We start from the raw sequence: 13,521 nt of genomic DNA on the forward strand, positions 1-13,521 counted from the left end.
AAAATGACAGAAAATACTTTTCCTGTAGAGAGATATGAAAATAGAAATAGTGCCTTGAAAACTTTAGCCTTAGAAATAGTCTCTATCGATCTGAATTGCTAATGCAAAAATATTGTGCTTTTATTTTTAAATCTATATGCCTCTGCCTTAAGTTTTTCATAAATATTGTAGCAGAATATTAACTTCCATTATTTATGAATCTGTTGAACTTTGCAAGGATTTGCTGACAGTTAAAAGATTACAATTTTAAGGATAGTTCATTTTACATCATAAATAACCTAAAAGGTCATTCAGTATTCTACAATAACATCCAAAGAGTAGATATTGAGAGTATTAGAAGAGTTGACAATTACTTATAAAACAATCCATTGATTTAAAAAATTTGGAAATTAAAAAAAAGGAGTTCAATCAGGGTTAATATGTATTGCAAAGTGGTTGTTTTTGTTTCTATCTTTTCTGAAAGTCCTATTATTTTCCTATATTCAAAGTCGTTGTTTTTTGGTTTGTGGCATTAATTAGGGTACAGGCTAGGCTCCTCTAACAAATAGACTCAAAATTAAAGTGACTTAAACAAAATAGAGGTTTCTTTCATTCTCTCTCTCTCTCTCTCTCTCTCTCTCTCTCTCTCTCTCACACACACACACACACACACACACACACACACACACACACACACACACACACACACACACACACACACACACACACACACACACACACACACACACACACACACACACACACACACACACACACCCTAAATGTCCTGGACTGGCAGGCACTTTTCCTTTTCTCAACCTGTAGCCTCCATGTTTGGGTCCAAGCTGGCTGTTTCTCTCAACCAGTGGAAAGGAGCAAAGGAACCAGGAGATTCATGTTCAAATGTGTTGAGAGCAAGACCCAGAAGTGACACGCATTATTTTTGCTGACGTTCCACTGAACAGAACTTAATCAAATGGTCACACTAGCCACATGAAACACTGTGAAATATCTGGGGCCATCTCAAAGTGTTATTTTCTGATTTATTTAACTAACAGGTGTTGACAAAATAAGCAATGAGATTTTTTTTAAGCAGAAACTCCTTTTTGTTTTAATGTCTTTTACTTTCTAATAAAATAATCTTATCTTGATTAACTTTCACTTAAGGTAATAATAAAATTAATTCTTATTATGTAACATTATAAATAGTATCTGTTCATCTGGATATTTTTGTAGTAATTATGAACTCCATGTAGGATGGAGTTAGAAAAGTATAATTGTTAGAAAAGTATGATTGTCATTGTAAATGGAAAATAAGCTAATATCTAGGTTTAATCCTAGATGGGGGTTTACATGCTTATGTTTCTGTTGGATTTATGATTTAATGGGGAACTTTCTGTTTTCAGAAGTCTGGTATACTGAAAGTAGTTTTCAAATATGCCAACTAAAGCATTTGTTTTGACTTTTTTTTCACATCTTTATTGGAGTATAAATGCTTTACCATGTTGTGTTAGTTTCTGCTGTACAAAAAAGTGAATCAGCTACATGTATGCATATATTCCCTTATCCCCTCCCTCTTGCGTCTCCCTCCCACCCTCCCTATCCCACCCCTCTAGGTGGACACAAAGCACCAAGCTGATCTCCCTGTGCTATGCAGCTGCTTCCCACTAGCTATCTCTTTTACATTTGGTAGTGTATATATGTCCGTGCTACTCTCTCACTTCATCCCAGCTTACCCTTACCCCCGTGCCCTCAAGTCCATTCTTTATGTCTGCGTCTTTATTCCTGTCCTGCCACTAGATTCATCAGTACTGCTTTTTGAAATTCCACATATGTGCGTTAGCATACGGTATTTGTTTTTCTTTCTGACTTACTTCACTCTGTATGACAGATTCTAGGTTCATCCACCTCACTACAAATAACTCAGTTTTGTTCCTTTTTATGGCTGAGAAGATGTGGCACATATATACAATGTTTTGACTTTCGAATCCAAAAACACTTTGAGAGACTTAATGGAAAAAACTTCTCTAATGAAACACTATTTCCTTCTACGCTGCTTAATTGTATAATTCGGTTTATATCATAGACGTTCTGTTATTCTGTGACATGTAGGCTGAGCTGCTGAAAGTGTTGACTAATATGAAGGGTTCGTGATGCCTCTGGAAGCTTGGTGACAAGGTGCCACTCAGGCCAGTGCACAGGGCCTGCCATCCCATTGGTTAGAGCCCAGAAGTTTCAGAGAATTATGAACAAGGGCTTAAACTGTACTGTTCCCTAGCCTCTTTTAAAATAAGACTCTCCTGGGGGCAATTATTCAATATGTATCTTTCCAGTCCCCTTGCCTAGAGGTTCTGATTCAGGGGTTCAAGGTGGGGCTTGGGGCTCTGTGTGTTTAACAAGGACTCCAGGGGCTTCTCATCATCAGGGGAGTTTGAAAAACGCTGCACAGTGAGAGACTTCATCCACTGTGCTAAAGGGCAAGGCAGCATCCTCCTTCAAGGGGTCCTCCACTCCAAGTGCTAGGCGGGGTGGCTGCCACTCACCACCCAATGGCTTCTTAACCTCTTCCTCTGCCGTGGAAGAGCCGAGATGACCACGGCCACTGTCCACTGTGTGCACCTCGAGGGACACATCTTTGTTCTTTGACAGTGAGTCGAAAGATAGCATAAAGTGTTTTCTCTCTGGTTCCAGACTCACTACCTTGATGGCAACTACTTTCGCCCAAGAGGAAATCGTTTCATGACTATGGACACTGCCCTAGCTGTCCTACCTTACACTCCAGTCCCGAAGCAGAATTGACAGTAGTTGACAGCAGTCACTACCTCAGCGTTGTGGGTTCCTCAGTCTATCAGTGATGGCTATTTTACTTTTTATAGTCCTTTCATCTCCACATTCTTGGTATCAGAATATTTTCCTTTTCTTTCTTTTTCACTCACAGGAGCAGGGAAAGTAATGGTCTGTGTATTGAAACTCTCTAAACTTTCTCTGGCTTTGAAGAGTTCAAGTTAAAGCCAGAGCCCATAACAGGATAAAAATAGTCAGGGCCTCTGACAAGCAGACATGTGGAGACTTTTTTTTTTTTTTTTTGGAGACTTTATTAAACATCTGAACTGAAAACCTCTTCTTCTTCTAAGATTCTGAATCCTTGGTCACCCAAATGGGGCACTGTTTAGAATCTGATTTTAAGCAGGGGTTTTTTTTTTTTTTATGGCAAAAAGCAATTAGATGTGATTTTAATATGAACAGTTTAAGAGAACATGGCTGTTGATACACCATATTACACATTTTTTTAAAACTCTGAATTATTATACTTGTGCACGTGACTGAGTGGATTTATGAATCCCTTAAGTCATCGGATGAATGGATGGAGAGGATGTGGCACATGTGTACAATGGAATATTACTCAGCCATAAAAAGAAACGAAACTGAGCTATTTGTAATGAGGTGGATGGCCCTAGAGTCTGTCATACAGAGTGAAGTAAGTCAGAAAGAGAAAGACAAATACCGTATGCTAACACGTATATATGGAATTTAAGGAAAAAAATGTCATTGAAGAACCTAGGTGTAAGACAGGAATAAGCAGGGGTTTTTACACAAGTATTTCCACCTTTGCTCTCTAAGTTCCAGTGCATCTATGCTCCACAGAGCGGGGTGGCCATAGACTTCCTAGTTAATTCCAAGTGGAATTGTGCTACCATCCCATGACTAAAGAACCTTGAGTCAGTAGTGAGAAATTTTTTAAAAAGCAGCATCCTTTACTGCGGTCTGCAGTTGCCTTGAATAGTTAGTAGGCAAGAGCGTTCTTTTCTGATGCAGGACGACAAGTGGCTCTCTAAGCACACCTCTACTCTCAGAGTGTCTCCTTGAGGCAACCCAACTGGGGCAGTTTCTGTTCAGTGTGGGGTAAGTACCAATTTGATGAGGTGGCCACTAAATTTTAGAATGTGCAGAAAGAGTCATTTTGAAACCCTCTTACAGTCCTAAGCAGGCCCTCATATATAGTAAAATGCTGGAAACAGCAAGTATGTTTTTACAAACTGCAAAGTGAACATCCGTAATACCCACCTTCTGGAGCTCTGGAAATTATCGTCATTCACGGTAAAGGGGACGACGTCTTTTCTGGAGAAATAGTGGCTATTCAGTAAGTATGGAGCCGCAGTCTTTCCTCTTGTGTTTTCTTCTCCTCTCTGCCGTTCCTTAAATGTGACTTTCTTCTCATTTCTATTGTAATTCAAAGGGAAAGGACTAATAGAATCATAGGATCTTATGGGCTTGAAAGAATCTTAATGGTTGTCTCGTTGTCCAACTGTCTCTTTAATGCTGGGGCAACTTTTACATCCCACCAAGTTGCCCTGCTGGTATTTATCTTGCTCCAGGGAGCTGGAAACAGCTTCCCAGTTCTTGCGACAAATCATTCTCCTCGTGACTGACTCAGATTGTTCAAGAGCTTTTCCCCCAGCTGAGCTGAAAACTGTTTCTGAGTTCTACCTATTTTCTCTCTTCCACATGGCCACTCTTTACGTGTTCGCTGACACCATTCATAACCTCATGTGAGTCTTTTAATAATAATAATGATAGCTGCCATTTACAAATAGCCAGGCCCTGTGGTTAGTACTTTACAGGCATCATCTCACTTAACCATCACAAGAAACCGGCATGTCAGGTGCCACCATGATCTTCATGTCACAGATAAAACCCTGAGGCTTAGAGATGTTAAGTGATTGGCGTAAAGTCACGGAGTTAAGAAGCCACAGAACTGAGACTTGAACATGACTGTATTGGAATTTGATTCCAGGTCAGCTTTATAGTGAATTCCCATTATTTGTTTAAGAAGCTCAAGTTGCTTTCTGCTATTGGTGGCTACAATTGGCCTAACAAATGTAATTGCTAGTCTGTAGCTTACAGTATCCAGCTTGGATTTAGAAAAAAACGTCAATTTTTTGTTTTCTGTCTCCAGTCTCACAGCCTTTCCCCCCTTTTCCTGGATTCTTAAAGATCACTGAACATGGTTTGAACTACTTCTAACAGGAACGAACTATGTCTACAGAGCAGGACATGTAAATTCCCACTCTGCCAGACCTTTGGGCAGTGTTTCAGGGGTAGCCCACCACTGCTGCTTTACCTGCCCCTCCTTTCACAAAGCACAAAACATGTATGTCGCCCAGCAGGGGAAGGGAGAAGGGTTGGCAAGATAGGAAAAGGAATACATTTCCTTCTTGTTTTATCCTCTTGTTTGAATTCATCCCCTGTGGCTTAGAAACAAAGCAAGACTTATGAGATACTCTGTTTTCTTTTTAAAATTTTTATTGGGGTATAATTGATTTACGAAGTTGTGTTAGTTTCAGGTGTACAGCACAGTGAATCTGTTATACAAATACATACATCCACTCTTTTTTAGATTCTTTTCCCATATAGGTCACCACAGAGCACTGAGTAGAGTTCCCTGTGCTGTACAGCAGGTCCTTACTAGTTATCTATTTTATACATAGTAGTGTGTATGTGTCAGTCCCCATCTGAGATACTCTGTTTTCTGAGCAAATTTTTGGTGTTTATAAAGCCACTGTTTGAGTATGTTACAACTCTGGGTTGAGTCAATCTAGACAGATCACCCCAGTCTTTTATCAGAGAAAACATAGTACCCACCTGACTACTGTTACATGAATGAAGAGGTTTCCCAAGAACCTGGGAAACAGAAGAGACCCTAGAGGTAGGAAAAGAGGAAACATGTTTGGCCACAAAAGTAAAAAAGTCAAACACATAGCTACACATTACAATTACATCTTTAAAAAAGTGTGTGATCACCAATGTATCTGTAATTCCTCTTTCTCACATTTTCCTGGGAGTAATATATGTATTTTTTAACATGTTTATTGGAGTATAGTTGCTTTACAATGGTGTGTTAGTTTCTGCTTTATAACAAAGTGAATCAGCTATACATATACATATATCCCCATATCTCCTCCCTCTTGTGTCTCCCTCCCACCCTCCCTATCCCACCCCTCTAGGTGGTCACAAAGCACTGAGCTGATCTCCCTGTGCTATGTGGCTGCTTCCTACTAGCTATCTATTTTACATTTGGTAGTGTATATATGTCCATGCCACTCTCTCACTTCTCTGGGAGTAATGTTTTTAAGAGTGATATTAAGGGTAGTAATACTTCCCTGGTTCTTACCCACTCAGATCCACTCCTGGTGCAGCTCATGCACACTCAGATTCAGGTCCTCTCTACTTTCATGTGTTGGGCAGTCCATTTCCCTATTTGCTGCATTGGCTGCTCTCAGTAATGTCTGATGCAGAAGTCTTGCCTGCCCACCAAGCTGGACGAGGTGCACTGGCCATTGCTACTAGCTGCCAGTGACTGGCATCCAGAGAGCTAATGCTGCTCCAGGCTCCCAAAGTTGCTCTGCCACCTCCAGGGAGGCCAAATGTTTGAGTCCTAGCCAAAACCACAGACTCAAGTTTGGAAACCTCCTTCCCCCACTGCAGAGCATTATTTTTTTTAAAAAGGCCTATTGAGATTTAGCCAAGTCTCATTGCTGCAGTGGAGAACAGGCTAATTTGTATGTCGATTTTGATTCTCCCGTTTTTGTCATTTAATAATTTATCTACTTATTATTATTATCATCACTTTCACCAATGAGTTAACATGGTCGGAGCAGAAATTGGAAATCCAATCAATTCTATTAGCAAATTTTGTGGAATGTTTGGTGAAGAAAAGTCCTGAAAATGTAGTGCTGGCTATGAAGAGATTTTAGGATTATTCGCGGGCTTTGCTTATCTACGCCCTTCCAATTATGCACTCCCACAGATAATTGGAAATGTGCCGTGTATGCGTTACCATGTCAGGACACAGCAAGATGACACAGTGTGAAATGGCAGATTTGGGTGATGATGGTAGCTTGGTCTAAAGCAGCGTGATAAAATTAGTTAGTGAAAAACAAATTTAAAAACAAAGAGATAACGTTACTGAACTAAACAGAATGCAAAATTAGTTTGGAAATAAAACAGAAAAACATCCATGTGTTTAATATTCACTGTATGGACCCGTAAAAAGTCAATTAAAGGTTTAAAATTTCAGTGCCGATCCATATGTCACTGCGTATTTCCTTAAGCCCTGGTGCAGAAATGAATATTTCTAATAATACTCCTTTCCTCATGAGGTCCCTTAGGCCTACCATGCTCACAAGTTAGAGCCTGTAATGAAAAGAACTGATTGAAAAATTATGATAGTCCTCCAGATCTGAGAGGCGCAACATACGAATGTATTACAGCCAGTACAATTGGTATTATTTTCAGCTTCAAACAACTATGGATTTTCTTCTACCATCGTTTGTTTGCAGCCTGCAAACAATAGTGACCTGTAATTTTATTCATTAGTTTTTTTTACCCCTCCCAAAAGGGAAAAAGAAAGAAGTTAAATGCCACAGAGCTGATGTGATAAAGATGGCAAGAAGGTAAGAGTTCTAAATTCAGAAACTCTCTGCAGGAAACAGTGCTTCATTAAGAAGGTGCACACAAAATTATTTCAACTCTAATTTCAGATTCTGTCTGAAAAAATAAAAGAATTTGATTTTATTATCACTTACCTTCTTCTCGGGTTGGAGAGCTGATGGCTGACACAGTAGAGTCCAGGCAATGAAAGCAGAGTTTGAAGGTTCCGGCCCCTCTCCTGGGGATATGGCCAGGCAGGCTGGAACAGTCCCAAGAGCTGACACCCTTGAAAACTCACTTCTGCTGTCCCCTGCTCTGCCTCTCCTGGCTGTGTGCCAGGACAGAAAAGGCAGCAGGAGCGACTGAGCTATTACTTGATTTCTCACAATTCAAATGTGACTGACCCCTGATTTCCAAGACACACAGGCCTCTGTCTTTACTCTGGTTCTTTGCCTTCTCGGCTTGATAGGAGAAAGGAGAGGGGCAGCACTGCCACTTGAAGTCATCCCATGACACTGGAATGTGGAAAAGACAGAGAGAGGCTTCTGAGCAGCAATGATGGAGTCATCTCTCAGGAAATCTGCAGCAATAATTATTTTAAAGAGGGGAAAAGAGTGGTGGGACTTAGAAAGAGACCAACGTGGCATTGTGAGGGATGGAAGAAGCCAGGTGAGGTCAGCTTAAGGGATTATGAAAGGATAGGTTTGGAAAGACAGGGAAGAGGCAACTTTATGATCTTTTTTTGGCAGATGAAAGAACTGAGATGCATGGAGGCTGTGACTTTACCAAGGTTTCAGAAAAGTAAGACTGCTTATGTATGGGTAGGTTTTGATGTTATGATAACAGGTTCCAGCACTTCTACAAACAGGTGTGAGTGCTGACAGGTGAGGAGGCCAGCACGTGTGTCAAGAGTCTTCGCAAGAGGCTCGATATACTTTTATTGTGCCTCCAATCAAGGCACTGTTCTGAGGCTAGATCTTATCCAAACAATACCTGTATACTATTCTGAGCTTCACTTTTGGAACAGAGTAAAAGGAAGCTTTCCGAGCTTCAATTTCACTTTGCATTAGTGCACTACTGTAGATGCACGTGACACGCATACCTTGGAGAGCAAAAACCACCACCTCCCACGGGGTAAGACAACCCTGCCTTTCTGCATTTTCCTCCTTTCCTTCCCCAGGCGAGATTGAGAGTGGGGTGGAGGTAAAGGCGTTAAGCATCCATCTTTTCAAAATGCCAGTTTTCTCTTGGTTCCATGATTCTTTGTATAATTGGAAGAGTTCCTAGAGCAAACCAAAGCCGCAGTGGTAACCCAGTCATCCCTGAATCGTATTAGTCAGACCATTACAGCTGCCTGTCGTGCTGAGATTACAAACCTCCAGGGCACGGGCTAGGTCTTCTCTTCTGTTTTATATTACTTCAAACTCAATATGGGCCCTTGAGAAACCACAAATATGTGATTTAGTATATGATTTAATATTTGATATGATTTAATATTTGATATGATTTAATGTGTCACCTCAACCACTATATATAAAAAATTGAGAAATTTAAGAAAAATCCTGCTTAACTCCGTAAGTGAATTTAAAATTGAAACACAAAAATAAAACACCCTATGAACCTCTCGTTTTAAATTAATGTGTCATTCTAGTAGACTACTGCTTAGCTCAGAATAAAAATGTGTCAATAGCTTCTAGACTTTGACCAACACCTATCATTTGACACCTGTGTCCAATTAGTTTTCAACACCTGTAGCTTCCTACGTAGTACTGCTGCTATCTACTTCTTATATATATGGGATGATGAACGTTCACTAAACTTACTGTGGTCATTATTTCATGAGGTATGGAAGTCAAATCATTATGTTGTATGCCTTAAACCTATACAGTGCCATATGTCAGTTATCTCAATAAAACTGGGAAAAAAAATAACCACTCATAATTACCTAGTTGTAGAATTCTAGTATCTGGCAGGTGCAGGCATTCATAACATCATTTAAAATTACACAGTAATTTAAAAGTTTTAATATTATATTGAATAGAACTGGCAACTGCCTGTATCATTCATCCATTTATTGTTTTCTGTATGAAACTGGTTTCGTCTCTACATCACATTGTAATGTAAAGCCCTTCCAAGAACATGATACTTTTAATTACAGTTAGCGGCAATTTTATCCTTCACGCTTGCTTTTCAGGTTGTGTTGGAAGCTCTGAAGAGTTTCTTGTGGCTTTAAGGGCCATCCGTTGGGCCCCAAAGCAATCTAGGTAGGAGTGCTTGTCCGTATCACCCTTTCCTCCTCACATTTGATTGTCTCCTTGTTCTTAGTCTTACATAAAGACACTTAACCACCCCCTCCCGTTCTCCTTGGTTACTTCCTCTTATTTCTTTCGCTTGACCCCTTTTCTTCCTGTGCCCAACTGGAGCCATTCATTAACTCTTTTGTAAAGAGTTCATTACTCTTCATTAATGGCCATGCTTAATCACAGCAATTTCCCTCCATGATGTTCAGCTTCCTCTGTCATTGGCCAGTGTGTGAGTCTTGACCCATTTCTTGATGAGCTTGTGATGCTGTTCATCTTTGAAGACCTTGAGTAGTTAATTCCAGTGCATGCCTCTGCTTCAGGCACAGCCACAGCCGTCAGAGTGAACATTTGTACAGTGCTGAGAACAGCACCTGGCGGGTAGTAAGTGCTATGCAATTCCTAAATGTATAAATAAATAAATTGTGCCCTACATGTACTCGGTTTCCGAGACCAGACTTTGGTTTGCTTACACTCCTTTTCACCCTCATTAAGTCCCGTGTTGTGAACTGTAGTCAGTGGTGTGCTGAAGCTGGCTTGCACTGGCTTACCAGTAACTTGTGAAATTTTCAGGGTTTTTGTGAGCTGGTTATTAAACGAGGCCATAATTAAGGATTAAGTTCTAGGAACTTAAGATTAATAATTTATTTTTAAAACAGAGGTAATAAATACTCAAAACCCATCACTTCCTAATGATATTTCTGCAATTTAGTATCATCTGTGTGTTGAGGTTATTATGTCTGTCATATCTGTACCACAGGTAGCTAACAGCCACTCAACAGCACACAGCAATGTTTGTTTACTTCAGTGGCTGTTCTTCTCCAGTGGTTAGAAGGGGACATCTCATGCTTTTTCATATATCACTCTATACCAGAAACTGGCTTCCAACCTATTCTAATGAAATCTTTTTCTTTAAAAAAAAACTGTTTAATATAGCATACAACCAAAAAACTACGGAAACATAAATGTATAGTTTAATAACTAATTTGTAGTAAATACCCATGAAACCACTACCCAGGTCAAGAAATGGGACGTGATCAGCACCTCAGAAACTCCTAGTTGCCTCTCTCCAGATTGAGGAAACCCTTCTCCTGACTTAATAATCTTTTACTCACCTTTCTGTAGAGTTTCACCATTTCTTCTCATGTAATTCTACACCACCATTTATGTCTGATTTAGAATTTTATATCACTGAAATCATACAGGATGTATATGTCTAGCTTTTTTTCTTTTCAGTATTATTGTTATGTGCTTCAGACATGCTGTCATTTTTGCTAAAAATTTTAATGCTTGTAACTGTTGTGACAAGCGGGCATTTGGTCCATTTTAATGAACTTATCCCACTAAATGAAGGTGAAATTTAACTGAGGTGCTGAAAAGGGTAACCTTCATGTATTCCAGGTGTTTCCTGGCCCCAAACTGCCTTCAGACTCTTTCCTTTTTCTCCTCTTGAAGCTAGGCCACCAGAACCAAAGCACTCAGCCATTTTGTGCAAAATGGCCTCATTACCTACGTATCTGCTCTCTCCTCTCCTCTATGCTCTCAGAACCAAAAAGTCCTATGGAGGTATAGACCCCACAGCAATCTTCTAAAGGCAACACCTGCCTGGTGGCAGTTGGTCATAACCTTGGGGGCCCAGGTAGGAACTTGTTATTTACTTGAAGGATGCCAGTATTGCTGCCAAGGAAGCCTCCTTCCCACCCTGTGTTGGGGGGGTCAGACCTGCTCAGGTTGGAGCATATGTAGGGGTGGGAGTGGCATGTCAGAACCATGGTGAGTGGTCAGAGACAAGAAGACACTGAAACTAATAAGCTACCCTAGGAAAGGAGCTATTAGAGAAAAAGAAGGAGTTTTTGGTAGTTACAAATATGGTTGCTGATTAGGGACAAATTAAGACAAATGGAGAATCCATCCATGAGCTCCAACAAACATCTAATAGGAGTTCTAAAAATAGAAAATTGAGGGAAAAAAAGAAAGGAGAAAACAATATAAATATATCTCAGGATAGATGAAATATATGAGTGATCAGGTTGAAAGGGCCTATGAAGTGCCATACTGAATAATAGTTTTTAACATCTTACATTAGCTATATCCCTGATAAATTTCAGAAGACTGAATTTATTCAGATGAATAAAATGAACATTCTGAAAATTATTCAGAGGAAAAGCTACTTACCTTCAAAGGAAAAGGAATTACATTGGTTTCAGACTTTTCATCAACAGCACTAGATGCAGGAAGATAATGGTTCAATAATTTCAAGTTCTGAAGGGAAAGATTTTATTCTAGAATTCTAGACCTGGCCAAAAAGCCATTTCCAGAAATTCTAGCAAGAGGTCCAGAAATTTTATCTCTTATTAACTTTTTCTGAAAAATGTATTTGCAGATATGTCAAGAGAAATAAAAATGAATCTAAGAGAAAAGAGGATATGGAATCCAAGAAACAATAAAACTAATCTAGTAATATGATAAAATCCTTGGATGATCCAAATTAAGATGAAGCCCAAGGTATTCAGAAAGAGTGTCTTCAAGAAGAAAGCAAATTATACTACAAAATTTTATCAAGAAGTTATGTCATCTTGTTGATAAGAGAATGATTTGTTTTACCAATCACAAGAAGGAGGGACAATTAGCAGCTCTGGGTAAAGGAACAGTTTTTTTTTTTTTTTTTTTTTTTGCGGTACGCGGGCCTCTCACTGTTGTGGTCTCTCCCGTTGCGGAACAGACGTGCAGGCTCAGCGGCCATGGCTCATGGGCCCAGCCTCTCCGCGGCATGTGGGATCTTCCCTGACCGAGGCACGAACCCGCATCCCCTGCATCGGCAGGCGGACTCTCAACCATTGCGCCACCAGGGAAGCCCTGTTTTTTATTTTTATTTTTTAAATCATAATCCAAATGTTGAGCAAACTAAAATATGACATGGCTTTGAGTAATTGATGAATTGTAAGAAAAGTGAATTGATTTGACCCTAATGTTTGCAATATTTTCCTTCTGCACAGCGTTAGCTGAGATTTGGAGTTTGTTGAGACGTTTACATGTGATAACATTTGAAGGTACCCACTATACAGTAATACACCCACTATGGAACACCTACTGTATAGTAATTGCTCAAACATTATTAGTTCCTTCATTATTCCTACCCCAACTGCTAGCACTTCTAAGTACTTATCAGCAAAACTTGTATTTTAAGTAAGCATATAAGACTTCCTAAGTGTATAGATGAGGTTTCAATCATTTAAAAAAATTGTTAAATTTCCCTTTGGGAAGAAATGAAAGCAGCTTGACCAGATATATAATCAAATGATTGCATTGGGTTGACTACAAGGTTCTAAAGCAGAAATACTATTTAGAGAGAAGACTTTTGTTTTGGTGGAGATGTTAATACTCTGAGTACCTTAAAGGAATAATGTAGTAACTGAAAATATAATATTAGAACACAAATACCTGTTCTCTCTAAAGGAAAATCAGTGTATCATAAAAGACCAAAGTGATACATTTCTGATTGCTTTAGTCTTTTTCTTTCTTTATATATAGCAAAGCATATATTCCCACTGCTCCATTGCTGTAGACATTTCAAGGAGATTGGTGTTTTTCAATAGGTGTCCTGTCCTTCCTTCAAAAGAAGCAGAGTGTATGAAAAATCCTAGGCAGATCATTAAAATTGTAATAATACCCCAATGTGGAAGATGAAAGGGAAGAACTCTGCCTCTTGCTGGATTTATTTTTAGTACTCAGCGGTGTGTTTTTTGTATAGTACTTGGATCAGGTCATCCAGAGGGAAGGATCACATTAACATTGGTGTTTGTGGTGAGAT

This window comes from Mesoplodon mirus, assembly GCF_964341445.2.
Source record: "Mesoplodon mirus genome assembly, chromosome: 11".
NCBI lineage: Eukaryota > Metazoa > Chordata > Mammalia > Artiodactyla > Ziphiidae > Mesoplodon > Mesoplodon mirus.